This window comes from Aptenodytes forsteri, unplaced genomic scaffold, assembly GCF_000699145.1.
Source record: "Aptenodytes forsteri isolate BGI_AS27 unplaced genomic scaffold, ASM69914v1 Scaffold684, whole genome shotgun sequence".
Classification (NCBI taxonomy): domain Eukaryota; kingdom Metazoa; phylum Chordata; class Aves; order Sphenisciformes; family Spheniscidae; genus Aptenodytes; species Aptenodytes forsteri.
This window is the reverse complement of record NW_008794231.1, coordinates 32,748-41,866: the sequence shown is the minus strand read 5'-3', so window position 1 is coordinate 41,866 and position 9,119 is coordinate 32,748. Positions and strand designations below refer to the sequence as shown.

General features: G+C 38.2%; 1 pseudogene; it reads left to right on the top strand.

Annotated features, from left to right (window-relative positions):
* Positions 1-384, top strand: part of LOC103904399 — an 11,978-nt pseudogene extending 11,594 nt beyond the window's left edge.
* The last annotated feature ends 8,735 nt before the right edge of the window (positions 385-9,119 follow it).

Sequence of the window (9,119 nt, the reverse complement as noted above, 5' to 3'; positions counted from 1 at the left end):
TTTAAATACCTCCAGGGATGGGGACTCCACCACTTCCCTGGGCAGCCTGTTCCAATGTTTAACCACTCTTTCAGTAAAGAAACTTTTCCTCATGTCCAATCTAAACCTCCCCTGGCGCAACTTGAGGCCATTTCCTCTCGTCCTATCGCTAGTTACTTGGGAGAAGAGACCGACACCCACCTCGCTACAACCTCCTTTCAGGTCGTTGTAGAGAGCGATGATCATGCAGCTGATGCTATGTGGAGTAAGTGGGTCGCACTGATCACACAACGGGCTCGAATAGGAAACCCCAGTCGGCCAGGAATCCTGGAAGTGATCATGGATTGGCCAGAAGGCAAAGAGTTTGGAATATCGCCAGAGGATGGCATTTGTCTTCCCAACTAACTATTACGCATGATGGAGCCCTGCTTTCCTGGAGATGGCTGCACACCTGCCTGCCGATGGGAAGGAGTGAATGAATTCCTTGTTTTGCTTTGCTTGTGTGTGCGGCTTTTGCTTTACCTATTAAACTGTCTTTCTCTCATCCCATGAGTTTTCTCTCTTTTACCCTTCCGATTCTCTCCACCATCCCACTGGGGCAGGGAGTACGCGAACAGCTGTGTGGTGCTTAATTGCTGGCTGGGGTTAAACCACGACACTCATAAAATGTTACTCTGTGCTCTTATTTTCAGATTTTAAAGATACTCAGCTTTCATATCAGAGTTTGTGAAGCATAAGGAAGTGATGACTTATTAAAAGTTACAGAACGGTTTTGTTTATCATTAAAAAACAATTTTAAGTATTATTAGGGATTTATAAGGAAAATTAACACACACGTTTGGATTCTTGCTCAGACTGTTGTTGAGTTTTTGATGTAGTATTTTGGAGTTTTCCACGCAGTTCACTTAAAACTTTTACAGATCAGTTTGGTGCACATAATTCTGCAATAATTCGTGGTTGCTTAAAAACAGAACTTTTATTCCTCAAGATTTTGCATTTTATTTTCTTTTAGGCTTACTGTGTAACAGGCCTGGAGCAGGCTCTGATGTGGCTTGTATAAAAACTAAGGCTGAGAAGAAAGGAGATGAGTATGTTATTAATGGCCAGAAGATATGGATCACAAATGGTGGGAAAGTAAATGGGTGTGTTGACTTTTGACTCACATTACGTTCTCTGTTATTCTGTTCTATACTGAGGTGTCCCCCCCTCAAGTTAGATACTAGTCTTTCTTTAAAGATCTGTTACAAAGCTGAACATCCATTATGTTTCACCCTACTACACTTTAATCAGTGACCAGTTTATCAGGACAAGGTATAAGAAAGCAGTCTCAGTGCTGTGCAATGCCTAGAAAGGAAACTGAGTGATGACATGACAACTCTATTCAAGAATGCCTCTCAATTTTTGCTGCTATCAAACAAAATTAATTCCGCTTTCTTTTCAGGGAAGGGCAGCAACAGAAGAGTTAACTCGCAAAGTACTCAAGAGGCTCATGTTCAAGGGACCTTGCTTTGTGGGTGTGGTGACTGAGATCAGTTGGTTCTGATTCTACAGGAAACATCTCTCACTTCTAGTGAAGATAGAAAAGCTCTAGGATTGTGGTGTTTTATTTTATTTTCTTAAGGGAAGACATTTTCCAAGTGTCAAAGAATCCAGATTTTGCTGTGGTGTCTATGGAGGTGCTTTACAATATAGACTTCTTTCATCATGTTTCACATAAGATCATGCTCATCCCCAACACATAAATTCTTTTTAATTCAAGAGGAAAAACTTTCTACATTTATGCATAAAGCTGAATTTTCTTGTTACTTATTTCCTTGTTCAAGGCAGAACCATCAATGAGAATCTACCAGCTATCTTTTGATACTGCTGAACACCATAAATGTGATTTACAACTGTTTAATTTCTAACAGAAAAAAAAACTTATTTACAACTTATACTTAGAAGAACAAAGTTAAGATCTTTAAAATCAGGTGATAACATTTTGCATGCAATACTGTATTTCCTAAGCATTGATTTTTGTGTATGTGCTGTGAATAGGTTTCTTTTGTACTATTTGTGAAGCTGATGGTAATATTAAGACTTACAATGAAAAGGAGGAGAACCTTTGCATGTTGATCTGAAGTAATTTTATTAAATCTTGACTTTTGCGGTAAGAGATGCACTGAAACTTCCTCTCTCACACTCCCTCTCAGGTTATTTTTGGAAGGGCCAAGAAAAAAGGGTTAACTTATCGATAGATCTATTATATGGTACAAAGACACATAAAAACATTTAACATATTAGCTAAAAAAGTATCTGATTGTTAATTGTGAGGATAAACTGACTCCCCTCGTCTTTGTTTTACACTAGGTATTTTTTGCTAGCTCGTACCAATCCAGATCCAAAAGCTCCTGCAAGCAAAGCCTTTACTGGATTCATTGTGGAAGCAAACAGCTCTGGCATCCAAATTGGAAGAAAGGTGAAGTGTTATCTCTGACTTGACAAGCCACGAATTATTATTCGCTTCTATAACCAATAATGCAACAAATTGCCATTAAAGAAAAGAGACTGTTATGCAATTGAACATTTTCATGTGCTCATGTACAATGATCTTTTCATTTTCACAACATACAGAAACTACTCACAAGACGTACTTAATAATTATAATTTTATCAATTCATATAAGGAATTATTCATAATGGTCTAAAATAAGATAACTTTGTACAGCTACAAAAGAATCTTTGAGAACCATTTAATTGACAAGTGCCAATTAATGTGAAGTAGTATGCCTTTGCAAGTGTAAGAAGCAAGGTGGACATCTTTAACCATAAACATACAGCGTGCTTTAATTTTAGCTACTCCTGCTCAAGGAATAGGCCTCAGAGACACTGGTGCTAGTTCTCTTTTGGGGAGGGGGGGGAAGAAAACAAAGAAAGTACTATTTTTAGTAGCAGGCAAAACTAGACATTGAACATTAAGAAAGGAATCTGAAAACTTGAAAATCTCATTTATTTATTTGTTTGTTTGTTTGTAGTACAGCTGTATTTTACTACTGCCTGCCTATTAGGTTCTTTACTTTTTCCTCTCCCATCACAAAAGATATAGTTGAACTAGAAAAAGACAAACAAGCGATTACAGCTACAGAACTGATTTCACATACAGAGAAAGTAAACTGCCCAGCTTTGACAAATTAAGGGCATGCTGGTCTGTAAATGCAAAACTAATATTTGTTGTATATATGGTGATTTTTAGATAAAACTGAAGTGTTTGGGGGGGAAAAAAAAGCTTACTTTACGCTTTGAGTAAACTAAAGAATGAAAATGTGTTGTACCTTGGAAGAATCCAATTTAGTTGCATCTCTGTAAACTTCCCTTTTCAGGAAATGAATATGGGTCAGCACTGCTCTGATACAAGAGGTAATGGCAATGAAAGTGGAACTGGCTAGGATGGCTTACCAAAGAGCTGCGTGGGAAGTTGATGCTGGTCGCAGGAATACCTACTATGCTTTCATTGCAAAGGCATTCACGGGTGATGTTGCAAACCAAGCAGATACAGAGGCAGTGCAGATTTTTGGAGGAAATGGATTTAATACTGAATATCCTGTAGAAAAACTAATTAGAGATGCCAAAATCTACCAGGTGAGTAAAAGAGAGAATGTGATCTTTTATAGTAATGCATACATTTTATATAAAATAAACTAATGGCTACTTATTTGAAATCATGATGTACACATACAAAAAAAGTTTTAAGGATGAGAGCAGTAATCCTGCCATTTAAAGAAAGGGCATTCAAATCAGGCAAATTCCTGCATACAAAACTCTTTGCATTAGATCAACAACTTAACCTACACAAAGGAAATAAATTTAGTGGTGTGGTTTTGTTTTTCTGATGTGGTAATTCTTTGAAATTCGTGGACTCTTCATTTTGAAGCTTTTGAACTCTTAGAAAAAAGCACTGTAGAAAACACTGATCAAAATACCAATGCTTGCTTTGGTATTCTGTAAGTTTATGTATAATGCTGTTCTCTTCATCACTTCTTGCTGTGCTCTAATCCTTCTGTCTGAAACTTTGGTATCATAAACTGGGCAGATTACTTCAGTTGAGATATCATCAGCACTGAGTATCATGGATTAATTATCTTGCATATGTAGTATTAACAGAATTGTGGCACAACCTGGAGTGATTAGCTTTTTTTTTTTCCCAAAAAGAACAAAACATACTCATATTTACTCATGTTTAGCCCATAGTCACCCATAATCCCCAGATCTTTTTCTGCAGTATTATTACCAAGAAAGGGTTCCATGTTGTAATTCTTCTCTTAGCATATACTACACTACAGTTCTTTATTCCGCAAGAATGATTTAATTATGTTCAGCAAAACCAGTAATCTGGACCACCTGGTTCTGACATTAATAATGACTAGATAAAACATCAAAATAGATGATGTCAAGAAATGCATGTGGACCATGATCTGCAATGTTAGTTGTAACAGCTATTATTCTTACGATTCTAGGTAGTTGAAATTTCTGTTACAGCCGACTTTAAAATTACAACTACCCTCACTAGCCAAGAATTTTTCTCTATCTAAGGATAGAAAACTACTGGTTTGGAATCTAAAGGTTCTTAGTCCTAACTGTACTCCTGCAAGTAAGGAAATGAATGAGTAACTGAACTTTGTTATGATTGGGCTTTCTTCCTGTCAGGTTGCGTGCTTTTCTAGAGAAAGAGGTTGGGAGGGTTAGAAGTTTATTTGAAAGTTGAGACTGATTTTACAGCATCCCAGTTATTTAGACTTTCCATTACACTGATCCATCACAAATGCATGACTAGGTAGATGACTTTTTTTTTTTAATTGTTCAAATTAATCAGATTTAGTATTAAATTTTTGGTGTTTTTTCTGCTTCCCTTCATCCCCAAAAGAATACAGGAAAGGCTTTTGTCTTTACGATTATTTCATCCATGTCTCTTGATTACGCTTCCCTATATTCCTGCCCAGTTCCAGATGGTATATGCTTTTGGCCATCTGTTTCATGTACAGACACTTTGTTTTCCACCTGTTCTTTTCTTTCATATATTTGATATTTCTCAGTATGACACAGTTCTGCTATTGTGTTTACTGGTAACATTCTTCTATGTCCACGCTTTGCTATGGGTTTCTGTCTGGCTACAAATCTACGTTGCTATGATAGAAACTCTAACTTAGTTTCTCAAATTCAGAAAACTTCCCTTAATTGTCAATGATGCTTGAAAGTACTCCCATTAGCTTATAAACCAAAACATTTCTCGTGGTTACTTAAGAAGACTATGGATTTTGATGTTTTTACACTTGAGTTTCATGGCTGTCCTCATCAGCAAGTAATTTAGATACAGGGTAAGCAGCAGTCAGAGAATTCACTTTGAGAATGAACCATTTCCACTGAACCAAAAAACTAATGTGACCACAGCTTATAGCGTCTTTATTTTTGAAAAGTTCTGTAAGGTTCTTGGGAAGATTATCGCTATTTTATGACTACAGAGAAAGTGAATTTAGAATCATAGAATCGTAGAATCATTGAGGTTGGAAAAGACCTCTAAGATCATTGAGTCCAACCGTTGACCCAACACCACCACCCACTAAACCATGTCCCTAAGCGCCTCATCTACATGTCTTTTAAATACCTCCAGGGATGGGGACTCAACCACTTCCCTGGGCAGCCTGTTCCAATGTTTAACCACTCTTTCAGTAAAGAAATTTTTCCTCACGTCCAATCTAAACCTCCCCTGGTGTCCTCATTTGCATGCCTTTGAGCAATTTGCCAAAGTAGGCTCAGAACTGGGAGGTGAAACACTTAAACCCCTAAACTATGTTGCCCTTGAATCACATTGCACTGTACCTGTGGAGTATATGGCCTTCTTTCTGCATTAGACCTACATCCGTGTTTTGTTGTGTATCTCTGGCTTTGCTGCCAGCAAGCCAAATGGAGCAGAGGGAGGATGCAGAATGTTTCTAGAGGAAAATGCAAGAATACATGGTTAAAAAAAAAGAAATAAAAAAAGAAATACTGTGTTGAAGAGAATACTAGTTAAGAAGGAGCAGTGGGAATAAATGGATGAAAGGGAGCATTTGCTATGGCCTTGAAAGGCTAGTCAAAGAAAATACACCACTTTCAGCACAGGTCACCTCCTCCCCTCCACCCACCGTTTCAAAATCTACTTTGTAAAACCTAAATTATGTATTTCCTTCTGCAGATAAGACATTTTCCCCATCCTTCTTCACCCACTGTGTCTGTTAATTTCATGAGAACCTTACCGAGTTTTGATGACAGCATATGAGAGAACAAGACTGTCTCTCAATATCTTGTATGTGGTTTATTGCATTTAGCCCACTGTAGTTACTCAAGTCACACTGGAATTTTTTCAGTTTACTCTGCCTTTCTGCACATCCTAATCCACACTGGATTAGTGCTGTGAAGGTTTACAAGTGTAGAAAGATCTGTTGAAATATTTTAAAAAATTATCAGCTAACATTGCAATTCTTCTTTTCAGGTTTATGAGGGAACTGCTCCAATTCAAAGGATGATCATAGCTCGTGAACATGTTGGCAAATATAAGGCTTAAAGAAATGTATCAAGCATGTCTGGCCACTGCTGTAGAGTTCTGTGTTCTCATGGAAGAGGATTTTAGTGCATTTCTCAATACAATTAGAAAGGCATGGAAAAACTCTTTTTCCTTCCAAATCTTTTTATTGTGTACACGATTAAGCACTACTTCTGTACTCCCCGTCCATTCCCTCACTTCATTCCTTCTGACTAAAAAACTTTTTTTTCAGAAAAAACTTTTTTCAGAAAACCGGTTTTCTAAACATTTCTGAATTTCGAAGTGATTGGTTGTCGTCTTTCCCCACTCACTCTCTGTCACTCAAATCTTTGGCTTTTGGTGGGAGAAGAGGTAAAAACCTTCCTTGTAAAATTTATATGATCAAAAAAGTGAATGAAATTCTGATTTTTTAATTTTTTTTCTTTTTGTCTGTGAGGACATTCAGCATGTAACAAGGAATTGGATTTTCGGTGTTTCTGTATTGTTTAAAATGATACAGATTTGCTACCACTGTTTTATCACTGGAGTTTGGGTGGATATCAAATTAATAGATCTCAGGGAAATTTAAAAAAGCTATTCTGCTTCCTCAGGAATACCATGTTGCAGCACATGGTCTCTAGGTCACCACTTGCTAAAATAAATATGCTAACACTGTGGTTTTGTGGCCTTTAGAAACTTGCACCTTTTAAAAAAATTGGAAGTCAATACATACTGACTTCTGGACCTTTCAAAAACATACATTCTCATAAATTACAACACAGATTGGTATTAGTTTTCTCAAATGGTGGCCAGATTATTACTTGCAGATTATCTATATTTTACACACATTCATGAGTCAGTATGAACAAAAGCTAGTTTTTGTTTTCATAGGGCTTCTTTTCAGTGACTTAACCATCTTATTCACCTGAATCTAGCAAAGACAGAAATTGTCATTCAATGCATTTATCTCTATGCCTCAAAGGAACCTGTAACATTTATGAAGAAAATACTTGTTTTCTTGTGCCTTAAGGAAGACTTCTTCTTTATGGATGGAATGTTAAGTACAGCTCTTGAGAAATACAGGTATGTGTTTTTATCATAGTGAGGAAAAAAAAGTATGATCATTCAATTTTAAACATGGTTTCATTTTAACTGATCCCATGCAAAATAACCTGTAGGAAACTGTGCCTTATTTTCAGTTATAACAATGTTGTTCTAAACTTGGATATTACCCCAAAAGTCCAAGGGCAAGAAATGAGAACCTCACAACACAATGTTTTTTCGCTGTAAAATTAGATGATCAAAATGTTATTTCTGACAGGCATTGCTGCATTCTAATAAAAAACTATTTTTAAGCAGACAGGTGTGGTTGCTTTTATGCACTTTGTTTGTCAAATCATTTAAATTGTATTTCAGGTAAGTTGTCCAGTGTCTGAAGTATGTTACAGGTGTACTGCAGTTCTCACTACGCTACAGCCCACAGCAGCTGAACAGCCCTTCCGGCTCAGCAACACTAAGGCCTGCGTCGCTGTTGTCTGCACGTGTGTCGCTTTTAAGGATTTAGATACTATCCAGCAGTAACAGAATATCGGCTTCAGAGAGCATGGCCTCTTTCACTACTACACTTCTTAAGCAAGTAAATGTTCCATTAGGATGATTCAAGTGAAAGTGTGTAGCTTTTTCTTAAGAATGGCTTACAGCATCACATTTATTTCAAATCCAGTACATTTAAACCTATTACTCCTTTCCATCAGTATATGTACTTAATTGCATTTCCTGAGAAGGAGGAATTTTTGTGAATTTTTTTTTTTTAAACTTTGATAGGCCCTTCTTTCAGCACTGGCAGAATGCACTTTCCCTGGACTTCTTGGGGAAATCGCTCAGCACTGGTGAGGCCACACCTGGCGTGCTGTGTCCAGTGCTGGGGTCTCCAGTACAAGAGAGGCATGGACATACTGGAGAGAGTCTGGGGATGGGCCACAAAGATGATGGAGGGTCTGGAGCATGAGGCTGAGAGAGCTGGGACTGTTTAGCCTGTTGAAGGCTCAGGGGTATCTTATCAATGTGCATCAACACCTGATGGGATAGAAGGAAGGGGAGGGAGCCAGGCACTCCTCAGTAGCGCCCACTGACACGGCAAGAGGCAATAGGCACAAATTAAAACACACGAAATCCCACCTGAACACAAGAAGACACACTTGTTTTTACTGTGAGGGTGGGTCAGACACTGGCACAGGTTGCCCAGACAGATTGTGGTGTCTCCATCCTTGGAGAGTCAAAACCCAAGTGGACATGGTCCTGGGACATTGGCTCTGAGTGGCCCTGCTTGAGCAGGGGGGGTGGACTAGATGACCTCCAGAGGTCCCTCCCCACCTGAACCCTCCTGTGAATTCATTTGCAACTACTCACTGAAACGCCCTTGCTTCACTACGGTCCCTGTCACCCACCCTCTGAATGTAGCGCTAGACAGTACAAGTCCTGTCACCAGGTATGAAGTTTGCATTGCTTAATGGAGTGCTTAATGGCTGTAAACAGCCATCTTATTTAGCCGCGGGAAGGTCAATACTGTGACATGCTGGACAAGTATTTGCTGTATTTACCCCCCC